At 40.0% G+C, this 15,843-nt stretch overlaps 1 protein-coding gene across 1 annotated transcript in view; it reads right to left on the reverse strand.

The window, feature by feature from the left end:
* Positions 1 to 15,843, reverse strand: part of PREP (prolyl endopeptidase) — a 126,216-nt gene that overhangs the window by 58,185 nt on the left and 52,188 nt on the right. The gene's annotated exons all lie outside the window — the stretch shown is intronic.

The following is a 15,843-nucleotide window of genomic DNA, read 5'->3' on the forward strand; positions in this document are numbered from 1 at the left end:
TCCTGGAGTATTAACCTGAGTCATAAATAAATACTACAAGTCATAAATTCATTTGAATTTAGGTATGTGGCTGGATTTATACAAATGGGATTCAAAGTACTGGCCCCCATGGGGCTGCATGTTTAAAATGGCATTCACGGAATCTTTTTGCTCCCCTGAAAACCTTGCTCCTCAGGGATTTGGCACAAAATAATTCAAGAGAAATGGTATTTCAGTTGAACAATGGGGCTCACTCAGTTTTGCTATTCGCAAGTTAGAACGCTATTGATTTAAATGGAAAATGGAAAAATTACTCTTAAAAAAGAAACATGGCTTAACTCCCAAACCATCTCACTTTTACCATCCTTTCCTGAGGTTCTTTTTTTTGTAAGTGGCATTATTCACTCTGACGCCAACAGAATTCAATTCCCAAACTTCTCCCTGTGTAAGTTAAAATGACTTTTTATAGACCTGATTCTTGGTGGGAGAATGATTTGTTTGCTGAGGGAAGGTTAGCTTAAAATAAGTCATCTTATGCTTTCCCTAGAGCAAACTCATTACTTTTTATTGCTTCCTGTTAAAATCAATGGTATTAACTTTGTTTCATAGAAAATGTTTTGTAAGCTCTCTAGCAACAGGAGCTAAAAGTGCTTTTATACTTTATGAAACACTATATAATAACAATAAACAAATGCAAAGTGAAGTCAGGCTCTGAAACTTGGAGGGCAGAACGCTGTTGTTCTCCTTGGCCAGACACCTTCCTTCCATCCCAGCTGCCTCACAGTGACAGTCAGAACACGGGCTTGGGAGTGTCAACTGACCTGAGTCTGAATCTTTGCATGGCATCAGGGAAGTGAACTGGCCTCCCCATCCCCAGTTTCCTGGAGATAACAACATGTGCTCCTTAGAGGTTGTTGAGAAGACTAAATGAGGGGTCGGCGGCAAGATGGCGGCTTAGGAGGACGCTGGGCTCACCGCACGTCTTGCTGATCACTTAGATTCCATCTACATCTGCCTAAATAACCCAGAAAACCGCCAGAGGATTGGCAGAACAGAGTCGCCGGAGCCAAACGCAGACGAGAGGCCCACGGAAGAGGGTAGGAAGGGCGGTGAGGCGGTGCGCGCTCCACGGACTGGCGGGAGGGAGCCGGGGCGGAGGGGCGGCTCGCCGGCCAAGCACAGCCACCGAATCTGGCTTGCAAAAGCGGAGGGGCCTGACGGACTGTGTTCCCACAACAAGCGCGACTTAGCGTCTGGGAGGTCATAAGTTAACAGCTCTGCTCGGAAAGCGGGAAGGCTGGAGGACAAAGGGAGGGAGAGCTGCTGAGCCCCCTGACAACAGAGCTCAGTTTGGTGGGGAACAAAGGCGCTCGCCAGCGCCATCTCCCCCGCCCATCCCCCAGCCGAAATCCCAAAGGGAACTGGTTCCTGCCAGGGAACTTGCTCGCTCCGCGCAAACACCCAACTCTGCGCTTCTGCGGAGCCAAACCTCCGGCAGCGGATCTGACTCCCTCCTGCTGCCACAGGGCCCCTCCTGAAGTGGATCACCCAAGGAGAAGCGATCTAAGCCTGCCCCTCCTGCCCCCGAGCACCTTGCCTACCCACCCCAGCTAATACGCCAGATCCCCAGCATCACAAGCCTGGCAGGGTGCAAGTAGCCCAGACGAGCCACACCACCCCACAGTGAATCCCGCCCCTAGGAGAGGGGAAGAGAAGGCACACACCAGTCTGACTGTGGCCCCAGCGGTGGGCTGGGGGCAGACATCAGGTCTGACTGCGGCCCCGCCCACCAACTCCAGTTATACACCACAGCACAGGGGAAGTGCCCTGCAGGTCCTCACCACGCCAGGGACTATCCAAAATGACCAAGCGGAAGAATTCCCCTCAGAAGAATCTCCAGGAAATAACAACAGCTAATGAGCTGATCAAAAAGGACTTAAATAACATAACAGAAAGTGAATTTAGAATAATAGTCATAAAATTAATCGCTGGGCTTGAAAACAGTATACAGGACAGCAGAGAATCTCTTGCTACAGAGATCAAGGGACTAAGGAACAGTCACGAGGAGCTGAAAAACGCTTTAAACGAAATGCATAACAAAATGGAAACCACCACAGCTCGGCTTGAAGAGGCAGAGGAGAGAATAGGTGAACTAGAAGATAAAGTTATGGAAAAAGAGGAAGCTGAGAAAAAGAGAGATAAAAAAATCCAGGAGTATGAGGGGAAAATTAGAGAATTAAGTGATACACTAAAAAGAAATAATATACGCATAATTGGTATCCCAGAGGAGGAAGAGAGAGGGAAAGGTGCTGAAGGGGTACTTGAAGAAATAATAGCTGAGAACTTCCCTGAACTGGGGAAGGAAAAAGGCATTGAAATCCAAGAGGCACAGAGAACTCCCTTCAGACGTAACTTGAATCGATCTTCTGCACGACATATCATAGTGAAACTGGCAAAATACAAGGATAAAGAGAAAATTCTGAAAGCAGCAAGGGGTAAACGTGCCCTCACATATAAAGGGAGACCTATAAGACTCGTGACTGATCTCTCTTTTGAAACTTGGCAGGCCAGAAAGAATTGGCACGAGATTTTCAGGGTGCTAGACAGAAAAAATATGCAGCCGAGAATCCTTTATCCAGCAAGTCTGTCATTTAGAATAGAAGGAGAGATAAAGGTCTTCCCAAACAAACAAAAACTGAAGGAATTTGTCACCACTAAACCAGCCCTACAAGAGATCCTAAGGGGGACCCTGTGAGACAAAGTCCCAGAGACATCACTATAAGCATAAAACATACAGACATCACAATGACTCTAAACCCGTATCTTTCTATAATAACACTGAATGTAAATGGATTAAATGCGCCAACCAAAAGACATAGGGTATCAGAATGGATAAAAAAACAAGACCCATCTATTTGCTGTCTACAAGAGACTCATTTTAGACCTGAGGACACCTTTAGATTGAGAGTGAGGGGATGGAGAACTATTTATCATGCGACTGGAAACCAAAAGAAAGCTGGAGTAGCCATACTTATATCAGACAAACTAGACTTTAAATTAAAGGCTGTAACAAGAGATGAAGAAGGACATTATATAATAGTTACAGGGTCTATCCATCAGGAAGAGCTAACAATTATAAATGTCTATGCACCGAATACCGGAGCCCCCAAATATATAAAACAATTACTCATAAACATAAGCAACCTTATTGATAAGAATGTGGTAATTGCAGGGGACTTTAATACACCACTTACAGAAATGGATAGATCATCTAGACACACGGTCAATAAAGAAACAAGGGCCCTGAATGAGACATTGGATCAGATGGACTTGACAGATATATTTAGAACTCTGCATCCCAAAGCAACAGAATATACTTTTTTCTCGAGTGCACATGGAACATTCTCCAAGATAGATCATATACTGGGTCACAAAACAGCTCTTCATAAGTTTACAAGAATTGAAATTATACCATGCTTACTTTCAGACCACAATGCTATGAAGCTTGAAATCAACCACAGGAAAAAGTCTGGAAAACCTCCAAAAGCATGGAGGTTAAAGAACACCCTACTAACGAATGAGTGGGTCAACCAGGCAATTAGAGAAGAAATTAAAAAATATATGGAAACAAATGAAAATGAAAATACAACAATCCAAACGCTTTGGGACGCAGCAAAGGCAGTCCTGAGAGGAAAATACATTGCAATCCAGGCCTATCTCAAGAAACAAGAAAAATCCCAAATACAAAATCTAACAGCACACCTAAAGGAACTAGAAGCAGAACAGCAAAGGCAGCCTAAGCCCAGCAGAAGAAGAGAAATAATAAAGATCAGGGCAGAAATAAACAATATAGAAACTAAAAAAACTGTAGAGCAGATCAACGAAACCAAGAGTTGGTTTTTTGAAAAAATAAACAAAATTGACAAACCTCTAGCCAGGATTCTCAAAAAGAAAAGGGAGATGACCCAAATAGATAAAATCATGAATGAAAATGGAATTATTACAACCAATCCCTCAGAGATACAAACAATTATCAGGGAATACTATGAAAAATTATATGCCAACAAACTGGACAACCTGGAAGAAATGGACAAATTCCTGAACAACCACACTCTTCCAAAACTCAATCAGGAGGAAATAGAAAGCTTGAACAGACCCATAACCAGCGAAGAAATTGAATCGGTTATCAAAAATCTCCCAACAAATAAGAGTCCAGGACCAGATGGCTTCCCAGGGGAGTTCTACCAGACGTTTAAAGCAGAGATAATACCTATCCTTCTCAAGCTATTCCAAGAAATAGAAAGGGAAGGAAAACTTCCAGACTCATTCTATGAAGCCAGTATTACTTTGATTCCTAAACCAGACAGAGACCCAGTAAAAAAAGAGAACTACAGGCCAATATCCCTGATGAATATGGATGCAAAAATTCTCAATAAGGTACTAGCAAATCGAATTCAACGGCATATAAAAAGAATTATTCACCATGATCAAGTGGGATTCATTCCTGGGATGCAGGGCTGGTTCAACATTCGCAAATCAATCAACGTGATACATCACATTAACAAAAAAAAAGAGAAGAACCATATGATCCTGTCAATCGATGCAGAAAAGGCCTTCGACAAAATCCAGCACCCTTTCTTAATAAAAACCCTTGAGAAAGTCGGGATAGAAGGAACATACTTAAAGATCATAAAAGCCATTTATGAAAAGCCCACAGCTAACATCATCCTCAACCGGGAAAAACTGAGAGCTTTTTCCCTGAGATCAGGAACACGACAAGGATGCCCACTCTCACCGCTGCTGTTTAACATAGTGCTGGAAGTTCTAGCATCAGCAATCAGACAACAAAAGGAAATCAAAGGCATCACAATTGGCAAAGATGAAGTCAAGCTTTCGCTTTTTGCAGATGACATGATATTATACATGGAAAATCCGACAGACTCCACCAAAAGTCTGCTAGAACTGATACAGGAATTCAGCAAAGTTGCAGGATACAAAATCAATGTACAGAAATCAGTTGCATTCTTATACACTAACAATGAAGCAACAGAAAGACAAATACAGAAACTGATCCCATTCACAATTGCACCAAGAAGCATAAAATACCTAGGAATAAATCTAACCAAAGATGTAAAGGATCTGTATGCTGAAAACTATAGAAAGCTTATGAAGGAAATTGAAGAAGATTTAAAGAAATGGAAAGACATTCCCTGCTCATGGATTGGAAAAATAAATATTGTCAAAATGTCAATACTACCCAAAGCTATCTACACATTCAATGCAATCCCAATCAAAATTGCACCAGCATTCTTCTCGAAACTAGAACAAGCAATCCTAAAATTCATATGGAACCACAAAAGGCCCCGAATAGCCAAAGGAATTTTGAAGAAGAAGACCAAAGCAGGAGGCATCACAATCCCAGACTTTAGCCTCTACTACAAAGCTGTCATCATCAAGACAGCATGGTATTGGCACCAAAACAGACACATAGACCAATGGAATAGAATAGAAACCCCAGAACTAGACCCACAAACGTATGGCCAACTCATCTTTGACAAAGCAGGAAAGAACATCCAATGGAAAAAAGACAGCCTCTTTAACAAATGGTGCTGGGAGAACTGGACAGCAACATGCAGAAGGTTGAAACTAGACCACTTTCTCACACCATTCACAAAAATAAACTCAAAATGGATAAAGGACCTAAATGTGAGACAGGAAACCATCAAAACCTTAGAGGAGAAAGCAGGAAAAGACCTCTCTGACCTCAGTCGTAGCAATCTCTTACTGGACACATCCCCAAAGGCAAGGGAATTAAAAGCAAAAGTGAATTACTGGGACCTTATGAAGATAAAAAGCTTCTGCACAGCCAAGGAAACAACCAACAAAACTAAAAGGCAACCAACGGAATGGGAAAAGATATTCGCAAATGACATATCGGACAAAGGGCTAGTATCCAAAATCTATAAAGAGCTCACCAAACTCCACACCCGAAAAACAAATAACCCAGTGAAGAAATGGGCAGAAAACATGAATAGACACTTCTCTAAAGAAGACATCCGGATGGCCAACAGGCACATGAAAAGATGTTCAGCGTCGCTCCTTATCAGGGAAATACAAATCAAAACCACACTCAGGTATCACCTCACGCCAGTCAGAGTGGCCAAAATGAACAAATCCGGAGACTATAGATGCTGGAGAGGATGTGGAGAAACGGGAACCCTCTTGCACTGTTGGTGGGAATGCAAATTGGTGCAGCCGCTCTGGAAAGCAGTGTGGAGGTTCCTCAGAAAATTAAAAATAGACCTACCCTATGACCCAGCAATAGCACTGCTAGGAATTTATCCAAGGGATACAGGAGCACTGATGCATAGGGGCACTTGTACCCCAATGTTCATAGCAGCACTCTCAACAATAGCCAAATTATGGAAAGAGCCTAAATGTCCATCAACTGATGAATGGATAAAGAAATTGTGGTTTATATACACAATGGAATATTACGTGGCAATGAGAAAAAATGAAATATGGCCTTTCGTAGCAACGTGGATGGAACTGGAGAGTGTGATGCTAAGTGAAATAAGCCATACAGAGAAAGACAGATACCATATGGTTTCACTCTTATGTGGATCCTGAGAAACTTCACAGGAACCCATGGGGGAGGGGAAGGAAAAAAAAAAAAAAAGAGGTTAGAATGGGAGAGAGCCAAAGCATAAGAGACTTAAAAACTGAGAACAAACTGAGGGTTGATGGGGGGTGGGAGGGAGGAGAGGGTGGGTGATGGGTATTGAGGAGGGCACCTTTTGGGATGAGCACTGGGTGTTGTATGGAAACCAATTTGTCAATAAATTTCATAAAAAAAAAAAAAACAAAAACAAAGTATATGAAGAACTCATAAAACTCTAATAAAAAATCCAATTAGGTGCCAACAGGCACATGAAAAGCTGTTCAACATCATTAATCATTAGGAAAATTTAAATCAAAACCACAAGGAGCTATTACCTCACACCTGTTAAAATGACTATTATCAAAAAAAAAAAAAAAAGAAAAAATAACAAGTGGTGGTGAGGATGTGTAGAAAGAGAAACTGTTGAACTCTTGGCAGGAATGCAAACTGGTGCAGCCACTATAAAAATCAGTATGGAAGTTCCTGAAAGAATTAAAAATATAACTATTTTTTATATATGACCCAGTAACTCCACTTCAAGGTATTTATACAGAGAAAATGAACATTAAATCAAAAGGAGATATGAGCCCGTATGCTCATTTCAGTATTATTTACAATAGTCAAGATGTGGAAACAACCTGTGCCTGTAAATGAATAAAGACCACACATACACAATGAAATCTCGCCACTTGTGACGACGTTGATGGAACTTGAGGTATTATTCTACATGAAGTAAGTCCAAGAAAGACAAATATCATATGGTATTCATATATAGAATTATATATGAAATTTTAAAAAAAACAATCACAAAACAGATACAGAGAACAGACTAGTGGTTGTCAAGAAAGGCGGAAGGAGGTTGGGAGGTGGGCAAAATGAATGAAGGGGGTCAAAAGGTACAAACTTACAGTTATAAAATAAATGTCATGGGGATGTACTGTAAAAAAAAAAAAAAAAAGAAGACTAAATGAATTATCTACAGTTGTAGCTCAGAATCTGGCATGCAGAAAATGTTAAATAGTCAATACTTACTACTATTCCAAATAATCCCAACATTCTTCAAATGGCAAGAATAAGCTAAATGTGGCTTCTGAACAGCATGACTTGTTAATAGTGAACTTTTAAAATCTAATTTCCATCTGTCACAGCACGTAGCTATTTTCCTAGAATAAGCCTTTAGAATCACTAATTTTAAAATTAGAAAAAAATACTAGTTTTGTCACTATTACTTATATTTTTATATTTATTTATATTTTACTTCAAAATTAATGTTTTGCTTATTTTTATGCTGTCTTTTGATGTTCCAATTCTTTTTGCTTTTTTTACATTCCCACTCTGAAACACATACTATTTTTTAATAACTCCCTGCCTTTCACAGAAGCCCTCCTCGCCTGTTGGGCTGGCTCTTAACACTCAGCTGAGTTTGCTAAACTTTGGACAACTTTGTTTGTTTCAAGTTTCCCAAATTTATTTCCCACTTTCCACACCCCCCCCCACAAAAGATGCCCAAGCCCCGTAAGGCATGAAACACGAGTCAGCGTTGTCTCAGCTACTGAGAAACAAGAGGTCACGTGCCCGGCATTAGCTAGAGACAGCTGAAGGAACAACTTCAGTGTCCAAAAACACCGAGCTTCCTTGTATGCGTAGCATGTAGTGTAGACTAATTTTTTATGCAGAAGAGAGCCATTTTTCATTAATGACACGGAAGCACTAAAACAAAGACAGGCTGAGTGCTAAAAACTTCATCAGTCTAAAAGGATCGAATTTTCAGCAAAAAAGGAAAAAGCAGAGAGACAGGTTAGTGAAAGTCTGGATGAAGTAAAGATAAGCTGGTATTTCCTTACAAAAATCAGTCATGTCAGCACCATCTGTCGTTTCTGCCAAATGCTCCATAAATGCTGAGATAGGAGCAAAGACCACTTCAGGGCTGTCCTAAGATGGCTACGTTGGTGTGCTAAGTGTGTTACGTTACTAACAAGGACTTTAGACATTGATAGTGCTTTTCACCTAATAATTGCTTCCTAAGGATTCTATTTCAAAACTTCTAACACAAGTTTAAATGCATTCAGAATAGGGCCAAATGGTCAGCATCTCTTTTGTTGCTGTTCACCTTAACAATAGGAAATGAAGGATCTGAACTTTCACAGAAAAGTGAAAGAACCAAAGAGAGACGGAACAAAAGAAAGAAAACAGAGGGGAAAGGGAGGGCGTTTAGAGTCTTCAGACCGCAGAGATGTCCCAACTGTGAGCCTGCGCTGTGTGCTAGGTCACAGCACTGCTGATAAGCCCTGAAACTGTGCACTGGCTACCTCACAGAGACCATCTAGCAGGAATGACGGCGCAGAGTGGGGCACCTGATACATGCTACACCGTGCTTTGTAACTAAATATGTAACACTTACCCAATCCCACAGTTTAGACTGAGACTTACATATATTTGTTGACAGTGTGAGACAACAGAAGCAACCAAATTTTAAAATAGTGGTCTCAGACTTTTCCAGTAAAAACATTTAGAAATATAAGTTAAATATTTATACTGAACACCAAGATAAATATGCATAAAAGTATGTTGAAAACCATCATTTATATTTTTAACGTATAAATGAAATTTTAATAAAAGTTTTTTAAGTCCACATATTTGAAAAAAGAGCAAATCTAAGGCCTGATACTTAACTATAATATAGAAAATTTGTAAAAATTTATTCTGAATTTAGTTGATATGAAGTAACTTTATATATATGTTGACTCCTGAACAACGTGGGGGTTAGGGATACCAACAACCCACTGCAGTCAAAAATCCACATATAATTTTTGACTCCCCTGAAATTTTACTAACATTCCACTGTTGACTAGGCGCCTTACTGATAACATAACCAACCCATTAACACATATTTTGTATCTTGTACGTATTATATACTGTATCCTTAGAATAAAGTAAGCTAGAGAAAAGTGAATATTAAGAAAGTCATAAAAGAAAATACACTTATAGTACAATACTGTATTTATTATTAAAAAAGAAAACCCAAATATCCACGTTTAGTGGACCTGCAGAGTTCAAATCTGGGTTGTTCAAAGGTCAACTGCATATTCAAATTGGATAATAAACTTAGGAAATGAAATATATATATAATTTTGAAAATTCTTAATTAAATACAGAAAATATAACTACGAAAATCCAGACACAAATCATTTGCTTCCAAGGTTCAGGATGATTAATTTCAACTAATCTGCAGGCATGAATCACATTAAGAATCACAGGAGTCAAGACCCAGCTGTCTTTTCTCCTGCAGACTATTAAATTGTCACGCCAGCCTGGTGTCCTAAGTGGTTCTTCACTTTTGATCTTAAACAAGGAACAGAAAAAGAGAAAGAAAAACTTCTGCCCATACAATATACACAACTAGAGAAACATGGTCTGTACTTATTCATCATTCTCAGGGTTTCATAAAGGATAAAAATTTAACTAAAAAAACTTTAGGAGGCCAGAAAAGAGAAGATTCAAAATGCTTACAGGAACATGACCAGTGACTGATGGAGGATGGCTTATAAAGCAGGGCCACCTGAGCACCATGAGCCATAAACAACATCATCATTCAAGACAAACTGGTACCCACCTTCTAGGAGTCTATATGAAAGAAAAAAATTATCTCACGCTTGTTAAAATGGTAAAGAAGGCTTTATTCAGGACTCCTGAGAGAGGTGTTAAGACTACAGCAATAAGAGAGAGAGAGATCAGGCTTAACTCCAAATACAAACAAGGGAGCTGGGGATTTATAGCCAATGAGCAGAATGGACAGAGGGGTGGTCACTAAGAGGACACATGGAGTAGGGGGGATGCTAGTGAAAACAACCTACTAATATTCGTGGTGAAGGCAGGTCAAGGTAATCAGATATCACATAGGGGAGGAATGAGGAATTTGATCAGATATTAAGGGTAATCAGATATGGAGGGTAGGGGATTCTCTTTAAACCGATTTAGTGAGATTCTTGCTACAACTGAGCTGTGGTGGCCCAACAAAGGAGAGGAGGCTGAGGAACCAAGGCGGAGGATTGGTTGAGAAGAGGACTTAGGGAAGTCTGACTAACATCTGGCCTAGGACAGACTCCTTGTTATCTGTCAGGCACTGTTCTAGGTGCTGGGCACTCCAGGGAGCAAGACAAAGTCCCTGATCTCATGCAGCTCACAAACACTCACACAAAGTGTTTCTGTTGTTGCTGTTTGTTTTTGCACAGTGAAAAAAAGAAATAAGAATAGGGGAAAGGAAGAGAAAAGCCAACTGCAGAAGAAAAGGTGTCAACCCTGTGGTAACTGATAGGGCAAAAATCCCTCCTCCCCCAGAGAAAGAAGATAGCAACTCAGAACATGTCTCTGGCAGCCAGAATATCACACAGAAGGGAGTGTGATATATATATTTATTTTTTTTATGTTTATTTATTTTTGAGAGACAGAGACAGAGTGTGAGCGGGGGAGGGGCAGAGAGAGAGAGAGACACAGAATCAAACCAAGCTCCAGGCTCCGAGCTGTCAGCACAGAGCCTGACGTGGGGCTCAAACTCGTGAACCCGAAGATCATGACCTGAGCTGAAGTCAGATGCTCAACCGACTGAGCCACTCAGGCGCCCCATGGAGGGGAGGAGTGTGATATTCTTTGAAAGACATTTGCTTAGCTGTTTGGAACACCTAGGAAATTGCATAAACAAGCTTCTAAGGCCTAGATGATCTGTCTCGTGCTATTTCTACACAATGGTAAATGGGGGAGGCAGAGGAGTTTCCTGCTCAGAAAGGTCAGGAAAGGAGCAGTCACCAACCTGAAGTGCAGTTCCTGTGGAAAGGCCATGGGCGCCTTTCCAGATGTGTTCATATTATTAAGTAAAAATACTACACATGTAAATGGCAGAAATGAAGTTCTCCAAAGAGAGGCAAAGGGTAACAGGTTGAGAGATCAGGCAGAGTGGTGGGCAGGAAAATGGTCAGCAGGTTGGGGAAGAGAAACAGAAATTTACACGACAAATGTAAATGACAAAGGAATCCAGTTTCAAAGGGAACTCCTTTAACTCTCAATATTCTAAGACTTTTTTTCCATCCTGTATTTACGTAGTTTTGTTTTCTCTATGTGTTTTCCCTATGACAGTATGTAGCCATTGGCCACTTTTTTGTGCTTTTTGTGATTCTCATTTTGAAATGCACAGGGGTAGAGGATTTTCTTGGGAGACAAAGTTCACAGAAAAGTTACAAAGTGCTACCTAAGTGAAATTATTTAGTTTTTCTGACAAGCAATTTAGCCCTGCCCTAATAAACAAAGAATTAATTTACATGAAAATGCTGAGAATTCTCCCTGCCTTTAAGGTAAAAAGGATTAAAATCATAGCAAAAAGGCTTTAGGTTATAAAAGGGATATAAATTTCAGCAATATAAAATGAAAGATTTCAGAGGTGTCTGAGTGGCTCAGTCCCTTTTAAGCCTCTGACTCTTGATTTCAGCTCAGGTCATTATGTTCTGGTTCACTCTGTGGGACTGAGAGCCCCGTGTCGGGTTCTGTGCTGACAGCATGGAGCCTGCTTGGGATTCTCTCTCTCCCTGTCTCTCTGCTCCTCCCCTGTGGGTGCATGTGCACTCGCTTGCTCTCTCTCTCTCTCTCTCTCTCAAAAATAAATAAATAAATAAATAAATAAATAAATAAATAAATAAATAAATAAAATTTTTTTAAAATGAAGGATTTTATAACATTGGATTCAGTTTTCAGTCACCGGGTATCCAAGTCTAACTCATCTAATAGTTAACTAGCACATTTAGCATTTAAGTTAAATGTTAACTATTCTTTCCCTAGTTTAAAAGTATAACAAAAATGAAAGAGTAGGTAAGGAAAGAGCAAGAAAAAGATCCCTGGCAGTAGTCATGGTTACCAACTGGGCATATAAACTCCCCAAATTTCAATTATCAACCTATACAATTAGACCATTTCCCACATAGTCTCACACTTAGAGGCACACCTATTTACGTTTTTGTCAATGAAAGGACCTTTTTTTTATTATGAATCTGGTTTTGCAGAAAATAAGTCAACAACAAGATCTATGTGTAGAGTAGCTTTGATACTGAAGATAACCATTTATCCTAGGATATTCTCTATCTATTTTACAGTGTTACCCAAAACCAAAGTGTCCGGATTCCAAGTCTTCCTCTTTCAGGCAAGAAACGAAGGAAAAAAGAAAGGAGGACTCCTTGAGAAACTACTATATGCCAGGAACTCTGCTAAGCCCAGCCCCATACCTCTTCATTATTCCTCACAATTCCTCATGAAGTAGGTATTACTTCCCCATCTGTAGTCATGGAAATAATGGAAACATTGAGAGAAAACATTCCTATGCCTGGTTCACCAGTTATTTAGTTATAGAGCTGAGACTGAAATTCAAATCTGATTTGAAAGTGTTCTGGTTATTGTTCCAATATATCCAACTATAATTAATAGAGGTTATTTAAAAATTTTTAATGATCACTATCTCAATATGCTATGTGTTTCCTTTTATAAACTAAATATGCTTTACTTAATGTCTTCAACAGTTCAACTGACACATAGTACTTGTTTCTTTAAATAGTCATAATCCTATCACTGACTCATAATGAACAAGCAATTAATTTAAAAAAACCAAAACACAAAAAAACAAGATCTCTTTGATCTTGTCCTATGCAACTGAGTTTGAACCCAAGGATGGAAATGGATTTCCATGTCATTGTATTAGCAATGGCCAATCACTGTAACTGTGGAGAGCTTTCAGAATCCCAGGATTGCCATTTGAAAGAGTAACTACTCTGAGGTTTACGTTACCCACAAACTTAATGCTAGTAAATCAATAATTAAAAAAAGATGGCAGGTCCAGCTACCCCCAGAATTTAGCAGCTATTAGTGGAAAACATTCTCTAATGCGTTCAGTATGCATATCAGTGTATAAATCAACAGCTTCAAATCCACCTATCCTATTATACACTTCAAAGTCTATAGGCTATGACATATTTTTCTAAGTGCCTCAATGAATGCCAAACACTGGTCAGTTTAATAATCTTACCAGAAAATGAAATCAGGTTAGTGTTGTAAGACTTGTGAACTCTATTCTTCTCCATGTGCTTTTTCCATGAGGTCACCGGGATGGTGTTTTTGATAGGTCAACTTGGCTAGTCTAATGTCCTGAGTTAATGAATAAGATACTAATCTAGGTGTTATTGTGAATGTATTTTGTAGATGTGATTAAAGACCATGATCAGCTGACTTTAAGCAAAGGAGACTATCCTAGATAATCTAGGTGGGCCTGATTCAATCAGTGGAGCTGAGGCTTCTCTGAAAAGGCAGAAATACTACCTGTGGACAGCAGCTTCAGCCTGTGCCTGAGAGTTCCAGCCTGTTCTTCCTGATGGCCTGCCCTAATGATTTCAGACTTACCTACCTAGTCCCACAATCACATAAGCCCATTTCTTGAAATACATGTCTTAATGTAGATCTCCTACTGGCTCTGCTTCTCTGGTTAAACCCTGACAGACACCTTCACAAGCCATAAATAGCTCACAAATACAAAACACCTAGGGATAACTTTAACAAGTAATATGTGGTTAGGGGGCATGCGGCTGGGTCAGTCAGTAGAACATGCAACTCTTGATCTTGGGGCTGTGAGTTCAAGACCCACATTGGGTGTAGAGCTTACATAAAAGTAGGAAAAAAAAAAAAAGACCAAGAACAAAAGAAATATGTGGTTCCACCGAGAGATCTAATATCAAATAAATTTATAGGTTTATACACAGTCCTAGTCAAACATACAGCTGTTCAGATCATGACAAAATAACCTTAAAGCTCCTCTGGATGAATTAAAAAGAAAAAGAACAATTTAGAAAATAATAATTGCTAACATTTACTGAATGCTTACTCTGCCCTAGGCTCTTTACCCAAGTTGCAAAAAACAAACCCAAAAAACAAAAAAACAAAACCACCTAAGAAGCAGAGAAGACAAGGTAATTCAAGGAAAAGATCAAATTGGGAGGGCAGGCCACGGCCTGGCTTATTTTGTAAATAGGATCTTCCTATCTGAATGCATCATAGCCATTTATGGTTTCTTAGATGTGTCCCTTTTTTCTCCTTCATGTTCATCCAGGGCTACAGTGTCTGGAATTTCATTCGTGATGGCCTAGTGAATCTCTGCACTGTCTTCCCTCCAGAATCTCAGTCTCTGGGTCCTACAGTCTGTTTTCTTTTTCATGTTTATTTATTTTTTTGAGAGAGAGAGAGAGACAGAGCGTGAGCTGGGGCAGGGCAGAGAGAGAGGGAGACACAGAATCAGAAACAGGCTCCAGGTTCTGAGCTGTCAGCACAGAGCCTGACACGGGGCTTGAACCCACAAACCTGTGAGATCATGACCTGAGCTGAAGTTGGAGGCTCAACCGACTGAGCCACCCAGGCGCCACCCCCACAGGCCGTTTTCTAATTCCTCAGTAAAGAGGCAATGATAAATCATGGAATAAAAAGTATATAAGGTGAAAACAAACAGATAAGGACTGAGAGGTTTGGAAGAAAACAAGGTTTCCTCCAGTTCTGTCAGCCCTTGGAAGTTTCACTCACTGCATTACTATTATTAAAGTGGACACAGCAATCCAAGCTCAGAGTACCAGGAAGAAATTCTCTTCTCTGTATTTAGAGTAAATTAAGCGACCTGTGTTTTTTGTAACCTGTATCATTTAATAACAAGTCTATCTAATAATTTAAAGATATAACAAGGTCATAAATAGGAAATGAAACCAGCACTCTCTGGAGGGAGGTCGCTGTAACTGGAATTTTTAATAAACTGGAGAAAGGTTAAGTCCTTCCCACCATCTTGGACTCACACAGGAACACTGTCAGGATGACAGCACAGAAACACATAGTCACTGCTCCTTTCGGATTTCATTCTTCAGAGGTCCACTTCTGGGTACACCTAGACTCGCAACTCAAGTGAATAATTCTTGGGTGCTGGCTTTGCTCCTGTCAAAGAATGTGAAAACTAATGTGGCTGATCCAATTTTCTTTTGAGATCAAAATGGGTGCATCTTCTTTTTTTTTAACAGAAAAACAAGAAACCAAACCCACACGTATCTTCATGAAATGGATATATATTTCACACCTGAATAAATCTGTGGACTTCATGCTGCTGTATCTGTGAATGGCGCTCTGCAGTATCTAAGAATGTC

Source organism: Prionailurus viverrinus, chromosome B2 (genome assembly GCF_022837055.1).
Source record: "Prionailurus viverrinus isolate Anna chromosome B2, UM_Priviv_1.0, whole genome shotgun sequence".
Lineage (NCBI taxonomy): Eukaryota > Metazoa > Chordata > Mammalia > Carnivora > Felidae > Prionailurus > Prionailurus viverrinus.